The sequence below is a fragment of the Lipotes vexillifer genome, unplaced genomic scaffold, assembly GCF_000442215.2.
Source record: "Lipotes vexillifer unplaced genomic scaffold, Lipotes_vexillifer_v1.1 scaffold108, whole genome shotgun sequence".
Lineage (NCBI taxonomy): Eukaryota > Metazoa > Chordata > Mammalia > Artiodactyla > Lipotidae > Lipotes > Lipotes vexillifer.
The window spans coordinates 1,427,591-1,451,860 of NW_006781176.1; positions in this window are offsets into that span (position 1 = coordinate 1,427,591).

Consider the following 24,270-nt stretch of genomic DNA (forward strand, 5'->3'; position numbering starts at 1 on the left):
GAAAAATGCCAGCTCCCCCAAATATGAGATTTAGATAGGGAAGCTAAGGCTTATTGAGTAGTTACTCCAAATCAGGTGCAGAAGCCTTACTTTCTCTTTTCTTCCTCACTGGGTTTCCCATTTTACAGACATACAGTAAGTAGCTTGCTTATGAACACAAATCTAATATGTACAAGAATTTCACTGGCCTGAATTTCATTTCAGGCTAGTCGGACGCTAAAACCCTGGCTCTTATTCCAATTTATTCTCCTTGCCCTCCTCTCCATAAGAGAATTCCCAGATGGGCTTGAGAATCGGCTGTTATGGTTCTCTAAGTGAGTAGTCACTCCTCACAGGCACTCAAGCTTAGCCTTCTATTCATCTAAAATGGGGGTCAGCAAACTTTTTCTGTAAAGAGATAATATTTTCCACTTTCTAGGCCAGATAATTTCTGTTGTAACTTACTCAACCCTGCATGAAACAAACTACAGGCAATCAATACATTAAGGGGTGTAGGGTGTTTTGCAATACAATTTTATTTACAAAAACAGGAGGCAGGCCAGATTTGACTCATAGGCAGGCCCCTAGATTCTAAGAGAACCATCCCCAAGGTCCTTGCCTTCCCTGTGCTTCACTCTTGAAGACCAGATGGAAACTTCTGTGCTATTTCATCATTTTTCTCTCTCTCTCCTCCTTTCTCTCACTCTCAATTTCATTCTTTTTGGAAAATCTAATTGTTTTCTCTCTTAAAAATGTGTTCCGAATTAAATGCACAATTACACAATAGCTGTTACATAACTTGCAGAGTGGTGCTCTGGCCAGGCCCAAACAGCTGTGTTTTACTACTTTCTTCTTCTCTCAGCTTTGCAGGTGTTTGTGGAGTCAGACACTTGTCCAGGCAGTGAAAGCTCAAAGCTTCATAACACATTTGGTGTATCATCTCAATATTTTAAGCTCATCCTTAATCATATTCTATTGAATAATTACATAAGAACAGGTCCCTTTATGCCAGATATTACTGAATGTAGGTAAAAGGAACAGCTTTGGAAACAGGTTACCACACCTGCACATTAAATTTTAACAAATATTTACCAAGTATCTTCTATGAGTAAAGCATTGCGATTAGAGTATCAGGAACTCTCCAACCTTAATCTTACTTGAAGGGCAGATCTCTTCTGTCCAGAAACCACAGGCCCTGAGATTTCTATTTCTGAAGTAAGTATCATCCTGCCCCTGGAATTTGTCTCGTAGAATAGTATATTTTTAGGAGTGGTTGCATGGGTAAAAGGCCTAGGAGATCACTTTCCTCCCTTACAAAGTGGCTTTGGTGAGAACACAGGGCCCAAGAAGCCCCACTTCAAGACTGGACCCAATCGTGTATATTTTTATATACAATATATATTTGTATATCTTGCCAGGATTATGCAGCAGAGGAGGGGCTGGAACTTGAATTTGGGATTAATAGATGAAGGATGTTTAATCTTCCTTTCTTTCTTAGGGACAAGTTAAGTTACACACACACACACACACACACACACGCACGCACGCACGGCAGTGGGGGGATGGGGAAAGGAGCATAATTTATTTTTATTTTGAATCTGACTTCTTCCAGTCCTTTGTGAAAGCTGTCATTATACCAAGAAATATATAGACCAGGTCTTCAACGATTGCTGAAACTGCTGTCTCATTTTATAAGGAATCTCTCTAAAACTCCATTCAAGCCTTAGTCACTGAAAAGCTAATGGAGCCTAACCTTCTCCCACCCACATGAGTAATTGAAATAAAAACCATTTATATTTAACAAACTTAATTGTATGGTAAAATAAAAAATAGCTGATTTTCACATTTTCTGATTTCAAAATCCAGGATCAGTTTGTTGAACTTCTTTTGCTCAGTGACATCTGCCATCCCCAACACTTCATTGTCACCTTCAGCATGACTGGGTGAGTCTGCCAGGTGGTTAACCCAGCAATGGATATGTCCCTTTGCTTTTGATCACTGCAATTTCAACAGACGCCACATGGGCTTATGTGCCTATTTGGGTTTTAATAATTTGGAAAAAGTGGATCTTGTATGTGATGAGAGAATATGTGCTCAGTTGGCAAGTTGCTATTAAAAATGGAGGTGGAGGGCTTCCTTGGTGGCGCAGTGGTTGAGAGTCTGCCTGCTGATGCAGGGGACGCGGGTTCGTGCCCCAGTCTGGGAAGATCCGCGGCTGGGCCCGTGAGCTATGGCTGCTGAGCCTGCAAGTCCCGAGCCTGTGCTCCGCAACGGGAGAGGCCACAGCAGTGAGAGGCCCGCATACAGCAAAAAAAAAAAAAAAAAGAGGTGGAAAGAGAATTCGAGTATGTGAACATATGTGTTTGTGGGCTAATTTCTGTTCATCTGACAATCTTTTCCAATTGGCAATATTTTTTACCTCTGATTTCCCCTGCTCTCACATATCCTATCATCGCTTTCTCTTTGTCCTGTGTAACTAAGATGGCAGATGTCCCTCTTACCTGATACAATGAGGACACTAATCAGTAGGGTCACTAAAAGAAATAGTAGATTAAATCCTCTATAAGACAGTTATTTCACTTTAAATAGGTTTTGCTAAACTTCATGGGCCAAAACCATTTCTTAGAACTGGGTCTGCTGCTAGAGTTTGAAATAACCTTGCATAAATAATGTTCACATTGTTTTTGTTTCCTCAGAGTGCAGAAAGAATTTTAAAGACATCTTTGAGGCAATCTGAATGTAGACTACTTCGAGATTTTTTTGTATTTTTAATTTTTTTTACAATTGTCTTATACACAGATTATTATTATTATGCCAGTGTGTTTAATAATATGACGAGGGCTTCCCTGGTGGCGCAGTGCTTGAGAGTCCGCCTGCCGATGCAGGAGACGCGGGTTCGTGCCCCGTTTCGGGAAGATCCCACATGCCGCGGAGCGGCTGGGCCCGTGAGCCATGGCCGCTGAGCCTGCGCGTCCGGAGCCTGTGCTCCGCAAATGGGAGAGGCCACAACAGTGAGAGGCCCGCATAACGCAAGGAAAGAAAAAAATAAAAATAATAATAATAATAATAATAATAATAATAATATGACGAGATTGAGTGTTTGCATAACACTCAGTTTTGTTTTCATAGAAATCACTTTCCCTTTCCTCCTAATAAATCAACAACTTAAATAACATTTAATTTAATCATGCGCTTGAACTACTAGATTCATGTGAATGATAAGATTTTGGAGCAAAGAGATTTGACTGTTGCTAAGCAGACAAGATTGTGCCCAAAACTGAGTGTATGTAGACATGAGTGTCAGTACTAATTTTTTTCTCTTTTCATTTATTTTTTATTAAAAATTTTTTAAGTCAAATACACCATGTATAGAAAAACTGCAAAAATCATAACTTTTTATTTATAACATCTCAACAAACAGTCATGAAAGAAACAAAACAAAATCACCACCACCAGGGTCAAAGAATTGAACAATATTAGAACCCCATAGCCCACTTTGTACATCCTCTCTGTCACTATCCCCTTCTTCCTCACCCCAGATGGCCAGTATCTTAACTTCTAATGCCACACATTCTTTTTTCTCTGATTTTGAACCTGTAAGCAAATCATACAGTCAGAATATTTTTACAAAGGAAATTCAGAGGTGCAAGTCAATCAGGCAAGTGAATTAAATCGTGGTTGTAGGTAAAGAAAGTTTCTCAGGGAGTACTCTCCACCCAGATATCCTCCGATAAATTTAAATTATAAGTGCAAAATACGCAGCAACAAGTTAGCATTTTTAAGAGTCAAGGGGCACTTTTTTTATCCCAATCCCGACACATGTAAGGGTGAGGAGAAATGACCCTTGTCATATAGCGTTTCTCAGAGCTTAATAACACTTGGCAAATTGTATTAAAATATTAAAAACATTTAACCCTTGATCTGGTTATTCTAATTCTAGAAATTTCTTTTAAGGAAACAAATAAATATATGTAAGTTATGAACAAGTATCTTTAAAAGAATATTATTTATGAAATTAAAAAAATACCAGATGGTTAGATAAATCATGGGTTAGTGAAAAAAGTAAACAAATACTTGAGGAACTTTTGTGATATATTGTAAATTAGTAAAAAAAAAAAAAAAAAAGCAGGTTATAAACCCGTGTGCCCTCTGTAGGCATGCTAAGAAATTGTGCTTCACTCTTAGTATTTGGCTGAAATCTGCAATTTGCCTTTGACCTCGGCCTCAGCATTTGGAAAGCTAAGTAGCTGAATTTTGACTTCAGTGTCATTTCTGGCATTTTGAATTTATGCATGATAAAAACAATCATGTGATGTCTTTGGTTATATTTTATAGAATTTTCCCAGGCTGAATAATGACTCCTAAAGATATCTCTGGAAGCTGTGAATGTTACCTTATATAGCAAAAGAAAGTTTGCAGATATGATTTAGTTAAGGATCTTGAGATGAGAGATTATTTTGGATTATCAGGGTGGACCTTAAATGTAATCACAAGTGTCCTTGTAAGAGGGAGGCAGAGGAGATTTGACCACAGAAACAGAAGGCAGTTTGACCACGGAAGCAGCTAGCTTTGACAATCAAGGGGCTAGGAGCCAAGGAATGCAAGGAATGCAGCTCTAGAAACTGGAAAATACAAGGGAATGGATTCTCCCCCTGTGCCTCTGGAGGGAACTGGCTCTGCCCACCCCTTTGATATTGACCAGTGAAACTGATTTCAGTCCTATGACCTCTAGAATTGTAAGAGAATGAATGTGTGCTGTGTTAAACCACCAAGTTTATGGTAATTTGTTACATCAGTCATGGGCACCCAATACAATAATCAATGTAAGCAGGAGTTCAGGGTTGCCAAATAGTATCCGCTGTCATTGGTCATGCCCTCTGCATGTTTTTCTAGTTTACTGTTAAAATCTAAATATTCATGTTCAAATAAAGGGAAGCTTCCCTCCCATCTGTACCTGGAATAAAAACTTCTCAGGTGCTGACATTTTGAAATCCTTCCAGTTTCCCTTGTAGTATAAATGGATATTCATTCAATTGCAAAAGTAAGATGCAATAGAAAATGATGTTTGTGAAAGCCTTTAATTTTTTTAAATGATCATTTTAGCTAGACAATATCAAACTTGGTTTGCATTTGCTTGCTTGGATTTTTCCCACACACATATGTACCCAGATCTATAACTACAATCCAAACTTATCTTCCAGGCTCTGGCTTAGGTTCCAGCTGCTTGTTGGGTACCTGAGCTACATGTCACATCTAGTCAGGTAGCTGGACTTGAAAATTGAGAGCCTGCATATTTGTTTATGTGGACCATGCAGTATGATTAAAAAAAAAAAAGAAACATTTACATTAAAAACCCAGATTTTAACTTGACCATCAGAAGACTGGAAGAGTGTCTTAGCCTGCCTGCCCGTTGGAATAACCTAGCGAATTCAAAACAAAACAAAACAAAAGAGATTCCGATTCAGTAACAGTGGTTTGAGCCCAGCTATTGGTATGCATTTAAAGTTCCTCAGGTAATTCTAATGTGTGGTCAGCTGACAGAACCGCTGAAGCAGCTCTGGCTCTATTTCCTCATGGTGCTCAATGTTGGAGTGACATCCACATCACCTGGAAATTTTAGAAATGCTAATTCTCAGGTTCCATCTCAGAACAACTGAATCAGAATCTTTGGAGCTCTAGGGCCCAGCAATCTGTGCTTTAAGGAACCCATCAGGTGATTCTGAGTCAAGGTCAAGTTTGAGGATCACTGCACTGAAACATAGACACAACCTATCTCTAGTATTTAGTTCAGCCTATTTTCACTCAATTAGGTTAACTACCTAGTCTCTTAGTTCATATTTTAAGACCCTTGATTGAACTCATTATCATTTTTCAAAATCAAACCTTTTTCTTTTTTTTTTTTTTTTTTTTTTTTTGCAGTACGCGGGCCTCTCACTGTTGTGGCCTCTCCCGTTGCGGAGCACAGGCTCCGGACGCGCAGGCTCAGCAGCCATGGCTCACGGGCCCAGCCGCTCCGCGGCGCATGGGATCTTCCCAGACCGGGGCACAAACCCGTGTCCCCTGCATCGGCAGGCGGACTCTCAACAACTGCGCCACCAGGGAAGCCCTCAAACCTTTTTCTTGAATTTTCTCTTTCTGCTTATAACAAAACAACACCAACGAAAATTCAGGCATCTCTGATTCCTTGCCTTTTTCCTGTAAAACTATTAATTTTATTTATTGAAATAATTATTACTTTCAACTTTCCAGTGTCCTGACATTTTAGGTCTAGGTTTTAACGAGCACATAGCTGTCATATTTTTAAATCCAATCTCAGAGTCTCTGCTTTTAACACGTACGTTTATTCCATTTCTATCTATTTCTATTTATTGTGATGACTGTTGTACTTTGTGCTTTCTGTTTGTCCTTATATCAGTTAGGATTAGGTTTGGTTGCCCATCAGGGAAAATCCAAAATAAATACTCAAAATGGAAATGGATTTCTCTTTCACATAAACAGACATCGTAAATTGCTCAGCCAGGGAAGGCATGGTGGCAGAGTTGAAAGATACAGAGGTTCCTTTCAGCTTACTACCCCAGCATCCCTGAACTATGACTCTTGGCTTCCTGGTAAGAGAAGGCTGCCAGAATTCCAACCATTGCATTCATATCCCAGGATTCAGAATCGAGAAAGGGGAGGAAAAATGACAAAGGACTAGGGTCCACTGCATTTTGAGGAGGTTTCCCTTGAAGCTTAGAGCTCAGTGATCAGAGTTTAGTCACATATCCACACTTAGCTGTAAGGAAAAATAAAGACTGTACACTTTTTCTGGGCAGCCAGGCTCACAGTTCAAAATCAGTAATTGTATTATTAAGAAGAGAGGACTATTGTAGAGGTAACTGCATACTCCTTTACTTCTTACCTTTCTTCTCTTGTATTGATTGCAATTTCTCTATTCCTCCATTTTCACCTCTTTTTTTGTTTGGAAGAAATGCTTTCTATTTTTATTAGTCAACCTATAAATTTTAATGCACTTCCCTCATTTAAAGCTCTAAATTTCCCTCTAAGCATGTCTTTAGCAGCGCCTACAAGTTTGGAAATAGTATTTTCATTTTCAGGCAATTAAAAATACTTTCTAATTTCCATTGCGATATCTTCCTTAACTCATGGTTTATTTTGGTGTGCATTTCTTAATTTTTCTATTGCTTGGCAATAAACAGCCCCCAAGTCTTTGCAGCTTACATTAGTAAGGCTATATTTTTATGTGCTTACAAATTTAGCCTTGATTTATCTTCCTTGTGAATTGAACTTTTTATCACTATAAGATGTCCCTGTTCATCTTTATGCTTTTTGCCTTTGTTTCCTTTGTCTGATAACTTATACCCACAGTAGCTTTCCTTTAGGTTGGAATTTGCATAATATGTATTCTTCCATCTTCTTACTTACAATCTCTGTTTCTATATGTGTTGCACGTCTCTTTAAATGACCCATTGTTAGGTTTTCTTCATTTGTGCAATTTTACAGATTTTCTATTTTAATTGGATCATTTATTTTATTGACATGTAATATAATGTATTGATAAATTTATGTTTAAAAATTCTATCATCTTACTAAATACTTTTGTTTTACTTGCTCTATTTTTCTTTTATCTTTATAAAAAATTGATTTAAAATTAATTAAGATATTAGTTTTAAAATTAAACTAAACTATGTTAATTTTTCATTTAGTATACATTCATTTAAATTAATTTAAAAATTATTCTCTCTATTATTTGGGGAATTTTATATTGGGTTTATTATTTTAATAATAGTTCAAAGTCTAAAATTAACTTGTACCTTTACTCTTTTCCTTGGCCAATCTAAATACATAGAACACTTTAAACTTGTTTACATCTCTCCCCATATACATGTCATTGCTGGTGGATGTTTATTTAAATATATGTGTGTGCATGTTAATATTACTGGATATTCTGTTTTCCACTTCAGATCCATTTCATCTCTTTGCCTCATGACACGTCTCTCTTGCCCTCTGGCTTCTGGTTTTGTTCAACCAATAGGAAAGGGAGGGAGGTGCTGACAGGAGAATGGAGTGTAGCAGGAGAGAAAGGCCAGGATATATGCTCCCTCGCTTCTCTCATGGCTGGCTGGCATTCTGGCAGGGTTCCAGCAGGGCTGACTCTTCCTCCTATGACTACGGACCTTGTTGAATGTCCCTCACTATAGAGTGTTGGCTTTATTCACTGGGCTCTGAAAATACCATTTCCACCCCGTCTCTTCAGGCTTTCAGAAGTGGTCACTGCTTCTCACCTGTGCAAGCTCTAGGTTCTTCAGTACTCCTTGTGGATTGTCTACCCTTCTGTAAAAAATTCCTTCATTATATCATTTACAAAACTCCAGCCAGGTATGCCTTTTGTTTTTGCTGTGATATTATTCCTTTAGAATTTCAGATACATCTTTTTGTTTTGTTTAATTGTATAATTAGTTATGTATAATAACATAATAAGCACTAGCAAACCACTACACAAAACAAAGTACTTTGAAGATAACCTAAATGTCTACTTGTGGTCCTTCATTCCATTGCTCTGTCCCCTCTCTCCTACCTGGATGAGAAAATTATGAAACCTGTGTTTATTATTCTCTTGGTTGATTTCCACTGTATTTCTATGTATTCCAGAAAATGGTATGCATGTGTTTGTGTGTGTGTATATGTATACATTTTAGTTAGTTCTAACTTTATTTCTTTCTTATTTAAATGTTTTTTGTTTTGTTTTGTTTTTTGGCCATGGTGCTTGTAGGATTGAGCCCAGGCCACAGCAGTGAAAGCACCGAATCTTAACCACCAGACCACTGGGGAACTCCCTTAAATGTTATAGATAGGATTCATTCATATTGTTGCATGTCACGTAGTTTCTTTATTTTGACTGCTGAGTAATATACTTTTCTTATAATAGTTTATTCATCCAGTCTTTGATAATGGGTTTTGGGGGGCTTTGCTATTATGAGCAGTGCTTCTATGAACAGTTTTTTTTTTTTTTTTTTTTTTGTGGTATGTGGGCCTCTCACTGTTGTGGCGTCTCCCACTGTGGAGCACAGGCTCCGGACACGCAGGCTCAGCGGCCGTGGCTCACGGGCCCAGCCGCTCTGCGGTATGTGGGATCTTCCCGGACCGGGGCACGAACCCGTGTCGCCTGCATCGGCAGGTGGACTCTCAACCACTGCGCCACCAGGGAAGCCCTCTGTGAACATTTTTGTATACATTTTATTGGCTATATATCTAGAATCAAATTTGATATTTCTTAAGGAAGAGGAATGTTAAACTTTGGGATATAATGTCACAGTGATTGTATCAATTTGCACTTCTATCTGCAATGGAAAAATAACCCTGTGGATCCATATTCTTCAGCATTTGAGTATCAGGCTTTTTAATTTTTAATAATCAAAGAGATACAAGGTGGTATCACACTGCAATCTTGATTTGTTCTTCTTTTGTCACTAAGTATCTCGAATACTTCATCATATGTTTATTGGTTAGTTTTGTTTTTGTAAAAGCCTATTCACATGCTTTGCACAGTTTTATTGTATTGTCTGTATTTTTAAATTATTTTGTAATGTTTAAAAATATATACTTGATTCTAATCCTTAATCATATTACTAATGTCTTTTCCCAGTTTTGAATCTCTAAATTTTAATTTACATACAGTATATTTTTAATGATCAAAATATTCTTAATTTTAATGCAATTAAATTTATCAATCTTTTATTTTTACAGTCAATTGTTGTTTTTTGTGCTTTTTAAAAGAAAACTAATCAAATAACACAGACCAAAGATATGCTGTCGTCTTTTCCTATTAAGAACTTTAAATTGTATTTTTCCATTTGAAGCTTATTTGGGAATGATTTTTGTGTATGGTGTGAAGTAAAGTTAGTGGGGTGTTGCAGCTGGCTCATCCTAGCTCAGGAAACATGGCTGTTAATCTTTCAGGAATTCGAGAGTCAGGTGACTTTACACTGGTTACTTAAACTCAATCATGGGTGGAGTATTTGCATTACGGGAACTGTCAAGTGCTACAAACCAGTGCAAATCAGGGCCTTTTTTGTTTTGTTTTGTTTTTTTAGAGAGTTGGTTTACCAGCACAGCATTGAGTAGCAGTACTGATAAATCTTCTCTGTGTGGATAAGCATTTTTTCAAGTTCCTTTTATTGAACATCTTGCTTTTCTCCAATAACTTGACATGCTATCTTGTCATAGAATAACATTTCATACAAATATATGTGTGTTTTGGGGGGAGTTCTTTGTTTTATTTCTCTGGTCATTTTGCCCATCCAACTGCCAATACCACGTTGTCTTAATTAGTATGTCTAGCTTTGCCATTAGTAGAAAAAGATTATTCTCTCTGCTCTTTTTCTTTAGAAGAGTACCTGCTATTCTTGGCTTTATACTCTTCCATGTATATTTTAGAATCTTTTTTACTTTATGTTTCATGAAAAGCCATGTGTTGAGATATTGATTGGAATTTGGAAAGAATTGACATCTTCATTGTATAAACATTTCTATCCGTGAAATGGTATAGTTCCCCAGTGTATTTAGCAAATCCTTAATATTTCCTAATAAAGTTTAAAAATTCCCTGTTGAGATTTGTACAGATTTTGCTAGATTTTTTCTTGAGTACTTGATTTTCAAATTTGTATTACACTGGCTAAGCCATCCAACACATTGTAGAATTTAAGTGATGTTAGTGGGCATCCTCCTCTATATCCTGATTTTAAAGGTAGCATTTCAAATGTTTTCCCATTTAGATTGATTTTTGATAGTGGGTTTGTTTGTTTGTTTATATTTAGAAACTCTTTATTAGTTTAAAGAAGGTTCTTTTTATTCCTACTTTACTTAGAGGTTTTGTTTTATTATGAATGTGTTGAATTTCATAAAATAATTTTTTTGTATTACCTTAGATTTTCATGGTTTTTTTTTCTTTTTAATTCTGTATGTTGTCAGGTACATTTATGGATTTTTCTAATATTAAAAAACCTTTGCATACTGGAACTAAAGCTAAATTGGATTTGCATTTAATTACTTGCATTGCGAGTGAAAATATAGATACATCTAAAAATGTATGATAATAAAATTATCATATATTAACATCTGTTATAGGCTCAGCAAAAACAGTACTTCAAGGGAAATTTTTATTCCTGAAACTTATATTGAAAAAATTCTTCAAATGAATGAAATAACTGCTCATTTTAAGGAGATAGGAAATCCATAACAGTATATATCTAAAGAAAGTAGAAAGAGGGAACTAATAAGAGTAAAAAAGGCATGAATTAAGTTTTTTTTTAAAGGCAAAATAGAGAAATTCAACAAAGCCAAAACTTGACTTTTTGAAAAATAGAAGATGGAGCATTTGAAAGACTGAGCAATAAAAGAGAAAAAGGATACAAAAATAACTTGATAAAATGGGACATGCTTGCAGATAATGTAATAATTAAAATGAAAATTAAGAAAAAACCCACTTTCAACAGCTATGTGTCAACCTATCCAACTGCTCCAACACCATTTGTTGAAAAGACTATTCTTTTTCCACCAACTTGCCTTTGTGCCTCTGTGGAAAGTCAATTGTTCATGTATATGTAGGTTTATTTCTGGGCTCTATATTATTCCATTAATCTCTTTGTCTGTGTTTATATCAATACCACGCTGTTATAATAGCTGTTACTTTATAATGAATCTTGAAATAAGCTAATGTTCATCCTCCAGTGTTGTGTTTTTCAAAGTTTTTCGGTTTATTCTAGATCCTTTCTGTTTCCATGTGAATTTTAGAATCAGTTTGCCAATTTCCACAAAAATGCCTTCTGGGATTTTAATTGGGATTGCGTTGAATCTTCTTTCTTCTCCTTCAGGGACTCCAGCTATGTTTTATTAGATCATGTCTCTATTATTTAGTCATTTATTCACTCTTCTCTATTTTTTGTTAGTATATTGTCTGTCTAGGCTTCACTATGGAAATTTTCTTCTATCCTAACTAGTTTACTAATTCTTCCTTCAACTGTGTCCAGTTGCTATTAAATAATTCATCTAGGCGGCATTTGATAATTGCCATTTTTAGTTCAAGTATTATTTTTTTGTTATTCTTTTTTTAGTTTTTGGATCTCTTCTGAAATTATTAGTCTTGTCTTTTAAATATAGATCTTTTAAAGTCTGTGTCTGATAATTCCAATATCCTAAGTCTCTGCATTGAGAAATGCATTTTGTCTGTTGATCCTTCTGGCTTTTGTTCATGCTGTCTTTTCTTCTTCTGACTGTGCTAGACGTTATGTATTAGGCATTGGATTTAGAAATTTGTTTTCAAATAATTGAAGACTTATGATGATCCTATCTTCTTCTTAAAAATATTTATATTTGCTATGACCTTTATTTCTATTAGATATATATTGTACCTTCTCATTCTAACCTCTGTGTTCTTGAAAATCTGTTTCATAATCCCCATATCTTGATTTCTCTGTGCTGCATCCTAGATAATTCCTCAAATGTATACTCTATTTTACTTACTCTCTATTCAGCTATTTTTAATCTGTTGTTTAGAGCATCAATTGAGTTTTTAATTTCAATGACTATGTTTTTTTCTTTCTAGAGTTTTGATTCTTTTTAAAATTATCATGGGGTTTTTTTTTTGTATTATCTTGTGTTGATTTAAATAAGATGAATATTCTCAAACCTTCATTTAACTGAAGAATTCAACAGAATCACAGATATATTGTGTCTTTATAAACAAATGGTAAAAAAGGAAAGTTTAAAGTTCTTCTGGACTAACAACAAAACCTCAAATAATCTGTCAATTCAAATAGTATTTCTTGGGCAAACACGTAGAAGTTTGTTGAGGTTATATTTCACAAAACATAGCAACAACCGCCAAAATCTGAATGTCTTAAAAAGCTTATTTGTATAAATAACACTTCCAAGAATGTGTTATGAAATAGAACAGGATTATTCATTTTTATACAAATCTCCATACTGGGAAAGAGAATCACATTGAGATGTTTTTGTAAATGTTCTCAATTTACCACTTTATCAGAACTAAATTTAAGACATAAAATTGTATCTGCTCCTCTGTATTGTAAGGGGAAGAAGAAACATTTTATTATTATCTTTCTGATATTCCTTTCATTAGCATTTGGGAGGAACTGCAGTGTCAAGTCTAAGTGATGTAACACAGACAAAGAGTAGATGCCTTTGTTTATGAAATCTCAAAGAAGGAAGAAATTTTTTTACACCCACAGCCTAGACTAAGGAGCTGTTGACCATGCTGTTGCCTCCCCATCCAGTGATTCAAAGGGCATAGTTTTCTATTACATTCTTTAGTGAATGTAAGCCATTCAACCATGTGGGGTCTTAGTTCCTACCTCCTCTTCCTGCAACCTTGACTGCTCTCCTTGGCTGTTAAACCCTTTGGCTATCAAGGCAGCACATTCTCAAGAGCAGGAACAGTTTGTTTACCTCTCAATTTTAAGTTTCCTCTTTGTTCTTTTGGCTTCTGGAATTTTTTTTTTACTTTCTTATTGAGCCAAGTATGCATTCGACAGTTACTTATTATATTTTTATCTTGCATTTTCAGTTGTGTTTTAGAAGGAGAATTTCCCCATGATCTAGCCTGCTATAATGAGTGAAATGGAAATTATTTTTCCAAAAAGAGCACAGTCATTTAAAAAAAAAAATAGTTCATTCATAAGACTACTAGATTTTTACACTTGCTCATATTTTGTTTGCACATAATTTTGAGAAACTTTTTTTAATAAATGGCAATCAATATAAGAAAATATTCATACTCTCTTATACATGGTATATATTGTTCATTATTACTTACAAGCATAAAGGTGTATGTGTATAGATACTCTTTCCTGATTTGGAGCTTACTTTTTTCAGTTTTTCCCTTTTATAGAAAATTTTAGTCAATTTATATTAAAATTACAAAATCATACAAGATCATATTAGTTTGTTATCGCTCCAACACTAAGTTTAATACTTAGAGTTCCAGGTTGAACCTAAAGTCAAGCTAAAATCTACCAGTGTTGAGATATTTTGAATGTGTCCAGAATACTGATCATATTGACCCATCAGGAGCATTTTTAAAGGAAGGGCTAAGATCTTCCTGGGAATAACGCTAAGTGAGGATAGCACCAGAGAAACAAACTGAGGTCTATAGTAATGCTTTTTATTTTTATTTATTTATTTATTTATTTATTTATTTATTTATTTGCGGTACGCGGGCCTCTCACTGTTGTGGCCTCTCCAGTTACGGAGCACAGGCTCAGCGGCCATGGCTCACGGGCCCAGCCGCTCCACGGCACGTGGGATCTTCCCGGACCCGGGGCACAAACCCGCGTCCCCTCCATCGGCAGGCGGACTCTCAACCACTGCACCACCAGGGAAGCCCTATAGTAATGCTTTGTCAGAGATGAGGGTTGAATCTGATCACAACTTGCTATTTGCTATTGAGATTTGCTCCTAACTCAGCACCCCTTCTCCCAAACATGGGTTTTCATCATAATGTAAGGAGAGAGTAGGCTGAAATAAATTAATAAAAAACTTAATTGGGGCTTCCCTGGTGGCGCAGTGGTTGAGAGTCCACCTGCCGATGCAGGGGACATGGGTTCGTGCCCCGGTCTGGGAAGATCCCACATGCCGCAGAGCGGCGGGGCCCGTGAGCCATGGCCGCTGCGCCTGCGCGTCCCGAGCTTGTGCTCCACAACAGGAGAGGCCACAGCAGTGAAAGGCCTGCGAACCGGAAAAAACAAACAAACAAACTGTTAATTAATGAAAAGTCATTCTCCCACAGACACAAAGAAATTCCAGGTGTATTTAATTTATCTGTTACTCACATGATAAAGAGAAATGCAAGAGTTAAGAGAGAAAGATTCTCCCCACAGTGGCTTTAGTACATAATGAACCCAGAAAATACATTTTTGAACACTCCACTATGTCAGTCATGGCAGCAGAGACGTAGAGCTCATGCAATGCCCAGGAGGTAGGGTAGCCATGGAGATAGGAGAGCATTCAGGCAGCAGAGGGTTGTTATTGGCAGCTTAGTGACCACCAAGAGAGAGACTGTGTCCTTGGCTCTACGATCAGCTTTTCTTTAGCTGTAAATGGCTGCAGCCAGGTGCTCTCAGATGACTTTATGGACAGCAAAAGCCTGGTAAGAACCCTCGCTAAAAGGAATAGATCACGAAACGGGAAACAGATGAGACAGAATGTGAACTGGTGGTTGCCAGGGCCTGGGGAGAAACTGATTAATGGGGAAGGAGTTTTACTTTGGAGTGATGGAAATGTTTTGGAACTAGATAAGGGTGGTGGCTGCACCACATGTGAATGGACTAAATGTCACTGAACTGTTTCCTTTAAGATGGTTAATTTCATGTTGTAAAAATTCACCTCAATAAATTATTTTAAAAATATAAAGAGGAAGCAGATAGAAACTTATTACTGACCACATGTGACAACCCAAGGACTATACCAGTTAATGGATGATTCTTTGATGAGGCTGTAGACCTTGCAATACCATGGATACTAAAAGCCTGAGAAACTGTTTTTGTTACTTTCAGACTGACCCAGGAATGGCTGCCCTGGGGAAATATGAGTTTCATGCCATTTAAAATATTTTGCTCCCATGTCCTATTGTTTCAGTCTCAATTCTTAGATATTGTGACAACATAAATAATGATTAGCATGTATTAGATAACACTTCAAGAATATTCTAAAAGGATAAATTTGTATATTTTTCTTGTTGTTTCTGAAGGATAAAGAATGATTTGCCTCAAGTTCCCCCTCATTCAAAGAATAAAACGAGTCGGTATTAATCTAAAATCTTTCCTAAGTTGTTCTGATTAGTTTTGGAAAGGGTTTGTACAACAACCTGAGAATCGGGAATTCTTTTCTCTCTGAAGTCAGACTACTATGACTTTAAAGCACTGAAGAGCAATTTAGAATGTGGAGTTTTAAACATTTTAAAAACAAATGGTGTGTGAACATAGGAAATGGTTTCCCTCAGGCAATAGTGTCATGATTTGTCCTCAACCCAGATTTCAAAGCTTCCCTCTAAACCATTGGGGGTTGTTTCTCCCAGGATACAACTTTCCTAGGCAAAAAAGCAATGGCACTCTTCTCTCCCTCACGTTCCTGTATGAAGACTAATTTTTTAAATAAGAGAGTCATGAACTCCCTAAGCAATTATAATCTCCTAACATTATCTGTGGGCGATGCAAACTGTTTCTCAAAAAAAATGGACTTCAAAAGTTCAAAGTCGGGCTTCCCTGGTGGCGCAGTGGTTGAGAGTCCGCCTGCCAATGCAGGGGACCCGGATTCGTCCCCCGGTCCGGGAAGAGCCCACATGCCGCAGAGCCGCTGGGCCCGTGAGCCACGGCCGCTGAGCCTGTGCGTCCGGAGCCTGTGCTCCGCAACGGGAGAGGCCACAACAGGGAGAGGCCCGCGTACTGCAAAAAAAAAAAAAAAGGACCAGCATCCCACATGCCGCAGAGCCGCTGGGCCCGTGAGCCACGGCCGCTGAGCCTGTGCGTCCGGAGCCTGTGCTCCGCAACGGGAGAGGCCACAACAGGGAGAGGCCCGCGTACTGCAAAAAAAAAAAAAAAGGACCAGCATCCCACATGCCGCAGAGCCGCTGGGCCCGTGAGCCACGGCCGCTGAGCCTGTGCGTCCGGAGCCTGTGCTCCGCAACGGGAGAGGCCACAACAGGGAGAGGCCCGCGTACTGCAAAAAAAAAAAAAAAAAAAAAAAAAAAAAGGACCAGCATACAGAGATTCTGCTGTGTTCCATAGAATTGCAAGTTATTAATTCCTTACCACTTGACCCCAGTGTACCATTACACGGTATCAGAATTAACATTATGTAACTTTTTAATTTCAACTACCATATGAGTGAGGACTGACCTTATATTTTTTTATGTACCTCCATATCTGGGCTGTCACTGTTATGTGCATGGACAAGTTCTTTTAGCCCAGTCAACATATAGAAAGAGACTAGTGGCATTCTCCCTCAAAAGTGTAAAATAGGAAATTCATAAAACTGAGTAAATTAAATCCTTCTTTGTAAATGTAGACTCAAGGACACAGAAACCTTGGTGTATCAAAGTCTCTTTTAGGCAGCTGGCTTAGAAAGGCATTTTGCTTAGTAAATCCATACTAAATCCCGTTGCAGTCTGGATTCATACCAGTGAAGTATCCAGTAGCTGATGATTCCATTCCATCTGCCTAGAATTCTACACTCCAGTATTTTAAACTATTGGAATTCTGTTCATTATTCAAAATTAAACTTTCAGAAAATTACATTAGCCAAAACAAAAACAGCAACAATGGCAACTGAAGTTATTATGAACCTAATTCTATTCTAAGTGCTTTATAAATCTGGATTGAAAGTACTATTCTCCCCATTGTATGGATGAAAAAACCAAGGTTTCGTGAGGTCAGTAATATCCTCAGAGTCCTACTGTCTTCCTAGTCCTTCCCAACTTACCATTCCACATCAATTTAGTCCCTACCTTCTTTGACTTGCCACCTCCTATAGAAATGTGTTAATACCTTGATATATCTCTTAATTTAGCTCCCATACATACGCTTGCTCATTCTTCCAGCAGCTTATAAATTGAGGAAATGGCCCATCTCACTCAGCTTTGTATCAGATGTGGTTCAGAGGGAAGTCCCTTGCACATAATAAAATAGTTCATAATCATTTTTAAAGTTTTGTAAATTATTGATATTGATGTTAGAGAAGTACTTAGATTTGGGTATAGACCACCCAGTATTCATCCTCTGAACAGCTAATGTTTTATTGCTTCCAGATTACCTGAGCAATGGTTCAACGTGAGTTGCCACAGATAAAATATTCATATTATAGTTAAGAACCAGGGTCCCCAACCAGCACACCTGGTCCAAAGAATCTTCAGAAAGTCATCAGCACCATAGTTTCCATTCATGAGACTATGGTTAACCCAGTTAATAAAACAAGAGACTTGGTGTTCCTCTTTGGTTAATATAGGAGGATACTTCCCATGAAACTTTGTTTATTTGCCTTGAGAGGCAAGGAGACCATGACCATGTCACCGGGCCAGTATTCTTAATTTGTGGCAGCTTTGCATTGCCAGTTTTTGTTATCTTAGGTTGAGGTTAATTTGTTCTGTGACCACATTGTCATTCTGTCAACTTTATTTTCATGTTCTGAATAACTAAATATATAGAAGTTTCAGTGACTGGAAAAATATTACATTTCCTCCTCTCATCCCCAAGCGAAAGAGAGAAAAGATCTCTGCATATCTCTCATAATTTAGTTTAAAAGTAGAAAACCCTGAAGAATTTTTATGGATTTTTTTTCAAGCAAATATTATGAATAGGTTACCTTATCATCTCCACATTTGGAATCATATTATTTACATCTCTGCTTCGCATCGATTGGGCTGGCATTCTTCTACTAGATAGAAAGCTACTACTCCTTGACAGAGAGAGAGAGAGGCTGCTACTTCTCTTCCAAAATCCATTATTCTCATCTTCCATAATAATAGGTTTGAGGCTGACATGTGAGTGCATGGCACAGTTCCAGAAGTTATGTGTGCCCGTTTTTGGTCTAGGACTTCAGGCACCAAAGTATACCTCTTCTATCTGCTCTTTCCTTTTCTACCAGCAGGAAGCTAGATGCGGTGGGAATTCAGTCCTGACCAGAGTGAAAGTGACAACGACAGTGTCAACTGGTGACAGTGCCTAAGGGGTAGCATGACAATGACTTCTGGAATATGGCTTATGAATGACCTCAAGGAGTAGGGCTCCCCTGCAAACTTGAAGTGAACTCATAGGAACATTTATGGGAGAGGGACAAGGACAGTTTTTATCTGGATTTTTTTGGAAATCATTTATAATTGTTTAGTCTTGCCCTGACAAATACATGTGTGAGTGGATACCCCTGTTGTAAACTATTGTCATAACTACAGGAGTCATCAAAAGCAATTGAATACCCAAACACTCTAGTAGCAAAACTCAATCTCTCACCATTTATTTTTTGGTCTTTTTAATTGAGTCAGTTATATCTACATCCACATGATGTAGAATTTTGTCAATTCATAGGGAGTGTTTGGCCTTCTGTTCCAGATTTTCCACTATGATTACTAGAGATCAAAAAGTCTGCTAAATTTAATCACAACTTGATATCAGGTTGGCAACCACTGGCATGAACACACTCTGGACTTTGTTATCTTGCATTTTAGCTTTAACTTTACGTACATGAATTCTGTAATTCTCTTCCATGATAGAGATCAAGAATCTTTTCATTGTTTCATTAAAATTTTACCAAGCACTCTAATTTTTTTTTTTTACTTTCCTAATGTTTTGGTCCAGGGGTCAGCAAAATGTTTCCATAAGGGTGAGATAGAAAATATTTTAGGCTTAACAGGCCATAGGCTTCTACACAACTATTCACCTTCACTGTTGTAGAGCAAAAAGAGCTTATAGATTACACAGAAATGAAAGGATGTGACTGTGTTTCAGTAAAACTTTATTTACAGAAAAAGGTAGTCGGGCTGGATTTGGTCCATAGGTCATAGTATGTTGGCCTATGCCTTAGTCTATATACTAACAAGGATAGCCTGGATAATTATTTCAACTTCCCCCTATCTGTGCCCTCCTGACCTTTAGCCCCATCTATCTTGACAGTTTTTTATCCTGTCTTGATCTGCTTTCCTCACTTTTGTTGCCAGGCTTCTAAAGACATCTGGAAAAAAAATGTATCCGGATTAGAGCCATTTCACATTTTTATTTTTAATATCTGCTCATTTCTCTGTTTGTCACTAGTCAACACTCTTCCCCATTCCTACTCTAACCCTGCCATTAATTGTCCTAGATAATGACAAGCTGTTCTCCAAAGGGGTTGAACCAATTTACACGTCAGTAAGCAGTAACTGAGATTCTCATTGTTTCACGTCCTTGCTGATGTGGCAGACTTTTGATTTTTTGCCAGTTTAGCGGTTGTGAAACAGAGCCAGTGCATTCCACAGCTTCAAGGGGATGACACTCATATTTGAGTTCATAAGGATGGTGCTCCCTGGAGTTGAGCAGTGGGTGATCCATGCAGCTATATATAGCAATGCTGGAATGAAGCATATCTCAGTGTGATTGTAATGTAAAATTGCTTGATTATTAATGAATTTGTTTAATGGCTAGTCATACTTCTGCATTTGTGAAGCATATATATTCATGACTTTCACCCAATTTTAAAATCTTCCTGTAGTCTGTATACTAGGGCTTTATGGGTTATATGTGTTACATATATCTACTCTCAATTTGTGGCTTGTATTTTTACTCTTTTGAGGGTGTCTTTGGATGAACAGAAGTTTCTTATTTTCATGAAGTCAATTGTATCATTTTTCTTTTATGGTAAATGCTTTTAATGTATGATTTAAGGAGTTATTCCTTGTTCTGAAGCCAGAAAAAAATTCTCCTAGATTATCTTCTAAAAGTTTGAAAATTTTACCTTTCACATTAAAGTTTTTTAACTAGCTGGAATTGATTTTGTCTGTGTGTCATACAGCATTATTTATTGAGTAGCTCCTTTTTTGTCCTTCTTTTAATCTCAGTCATAAATTAAGTTTCAATACATGCATTACTTTGTTTCCATTTTCTTTGAGTCAACTTAGTCCTTGTCCAAATATACATTTTTCATTCACATAGTGTATGTTCAATTTTGAATACTGCTTCTTTATTTCAGAAGTTATCTCATTTTCAATATTTCCACATTGTTTTATAACATTGTGCCTATATACCTTTTTGCAGCATTTTTGTTTATCCATTCCCTGTTATTGGTCAGTTAAGCTTTTTCCAATATATTGATACTACAGAGAATGTTCTAATGGACATTTTATGTACATATCTTTTTCTTCTGCCGAATAATATCCTAAGTATATAATCCCAAGAGTAGGAATATTGAGTAAGAGTAATGATATTTTATGGTTTTAAATACCATAAGTTAAATATTGCCATACTCAATTCCAAAATCATGATTTCATTTTAACATTTTAATTTCCTGCCTCCAAGTTATTAGTAATGCAAAGGTACTTTGGTTTAGTTTCAGTAAGCAGTTATTGGATTGCCCATGAGGCTAAATAGGTTTCCTTGAGTCTGTGTATTGTGCATGTCTCTTCATGAGTGGGTCTCCTGCTCATTCTCTTTATATTGAAGTCTTGGTGCTTTACGTAAAAATTTGAATGTGCTCTTTATAGGTTACAGATTTAGACTAGATACTGTATAACTTGATTTCTTTTTTAAAGTACTAACATTTATTTTAAGCGCCTACTTAGTCTGGTTTTTTTTTTTCATTCCATCATATTGGACAAATCACATAAGATACTCTTCCAGCTGCAATTTGGCACAGAAGTGGCATCATCTCTCTGAAACAACATCACTTATACCTCTGGGAACTAGAGATTGAATTACAGCTCTGCTCAAGAGTTACCCGCAAAGACTGGCTTCAAAGATGAGGGTTTGAAGTTTCTATCTCATTCAAAGCAGTGGCAGGCATAGCAGCAGAGCACAGTGAGTCATCCTCATCCTTTTGTAGCACTCAGCTTAGCTGGCAGGTCACATCTGACAGTGCCCAGCTTTTAGATGAAGGAACATCAAGTGCTATGTTAGCTAATTACAATACACTAAGCTTGGAACCTGACTCCCAGAGTACCGAGGAGGAAATGCACACACAGCCTCTGTTTCTTCACATTGGCTATGCACCAGGGTGCAATAAACTATATAAATTTCCTTGGACTGAACCCCAAGGAAAACTAAAGCATATCCTGCTTCTTCAATCATTCATTTTAGTTAAGAATAGGACCTTTCAGAACTTCCCTGGTGGTCCAGTGGTAAAGAATCCGCCTTCCAATGCAGGGGACGTGGGTTCGATCCCTAGTCGGGGAACTAGGATTCCATGTGCTGCAGGGCAACTAAGCCCACGCACCACAACTACTGAGCTCGCGCACCTCAACTAGAGAGTCCGCGTGCTGCAACTAAGACCTGACGCAACCAAAAATAAACTAAATGAATAAATAAATACTTAAAAAAAAAAAAGAATAGGACCCTTCACTTGCTTAGAAATTATGGTGGAGAGTGTTTCATAGATAACATCTGTCAGTCTTCGTTCTCCCTCTCCCCTTCCTCCTTAACACATCTAATAAGTCACTGAAGCGTGTCCATTCAGGATTCATACATTTGGATATAGCCTCTCTTCTTTAGCTCCGTTGTCTTAGTTCAGGCCCTCATCATCACTCATGTAGATTACTTTAATTCCTATAAGTACTTCTCTCTTCTTCCACTTTTATCTGACTTTTATCCTCTACATTAGTGAGAACATTTTCAACTACAAATACACAAACCAAATTCAAATTATGTTTATGAAATAAACAACAAAATATAATTTACTAAATAAGAAAACTGAAGAAGAGAGTTGGTTTCAAGCATAGCTAGAGATACAGGTGTTCAAATGATGCCATCAGAATTCTGTCTCTCTTTCCATCCCTCAGCTCTGCTTTTTTCACCATTGGCCTCCTTGGTCAGGTTCTGTCCACATAGTGACAAAGATAGCCAGGGAGCCACAGGCTCACATGAATAAGTCTTTTAGGTAGAAATTCCAGAGAAAAAAGCATGATGACCACTAGCATGTATGTCATCCACCCACCCTACCCCCAAAGATTTATATTAAGCTATCATGGGTCAGGGTTCACTCTTGGGCCAGTTTGATTAGCCAGCTTGTGCCACGTGCCCAACCCCATGGTGGAGAAGTGGAAACCCTTGCTTACTACCCCACCAAAATCACAAGGAGCAAGGAAGGGGCAGTATTCCAAACTAAGCGTGGTAGGACCGACTGAAAACTAATAGATGTTCATTAAATATGGCCACCAGAATTATCTTTTTAAAGTAAAGTTATAATCATGTCTCTAGTTCCCTGCTCAAAAAACCTTCAAAAGCTTCCAGGTTCTCACGAGATGACGTCCAGCCTTCCTGCCTGGTACGTAGATACACCAGACTAAAGACTCATCCTACCTTCCCTGTCATCTTCCATACATTCCCTAACATATTTCAAGTTGTAAATCATCCATGCCATATAAATTGTCATTGCCTTAATATTCTTAATATATTTTAATCTTTTAAGTTTCTATAATTTATAACGTTGCACCCTCTACCATGAAAGTCTTAATTCCTCTTCTCTGAATGGCTTAAATATTACCTACAATTTCCAGCTTCAATTTTACTTCTTCAAGTCTTTCTAGGCTCCACCAGTCAGTTGCTAACCCTTCTATTACTAGAGCATCTTGCACTGATGTTGCTTATTATCTGAATCATATTGTTTTATGGTTGTGATTATCTATCTGTTTTCTGTCCTAGACTTTGAGCACCTGGAGGACAGGAGCTGTTTCTTAATTGTCTTTACTCTCTCTACTATACCCAGTCCTGTACCTCTTAGGACATGTCCAAATAAACACATGCTGATTGACTGAAAGCATGCATGCAGTGAGATCGCAGGTTTTTGTGTTAAAACGTTATTGAAAGCATGATGTTTCCAACCAAGTGAATCTAGTCCCTCAAAAAATAATTGGTACTAAGAGAACTCATCTTACAGTGCGGCTCAACAGGGTGGCAGATGTTGGCATAGTAACTTATTTGCAATGCTGAAGACATTCTGTGGTTTGGAAACGTTTCCAAATAGTGGAGTGAAATGTTACAAAACAATCCAAGAGATTATAGGCTTGAATAATTCAGTATATTAAAACTATTTCCTTCTGGACTTGGATCCCCTGGCTACTATGCAATACTCTATATTTCGACCTGCTAATAGAGGAACTGCTGTTTTAAGACTCACACATTTTAGATAAACTAGGGTATTATATGTTCGTGAAATAATATGCTTTAAATAACATTCTGATTTCTTTCATGTTTTTCTCTCATGAATATCCACAAAATAATTGTTAGAGAACAGAAGACAACCATTTTAGCAAGGCTTGAACTATTATTATCAAGCACATTCAGAAATTTTTCACAATGTGGCCTCTTTCTCAGAGCAAGCCCCCACTGGCTCCCTCAAGTCTTTATGAAAGAGGTGATTATCTCCACTAAGGCCGCAAAAGTCATAGAATTCTAGAAGGCACTGTTTACATATAAAATAATTGAGCACCATGGAATTCACTGTGTTTACTAGGTTCTGGGGTATATAAGTTAAGGTTGAATTTGAGTTTTTATGCAAACAGCGACACCTACCCCAAAAGTGCTCTATGGTTACCACCAC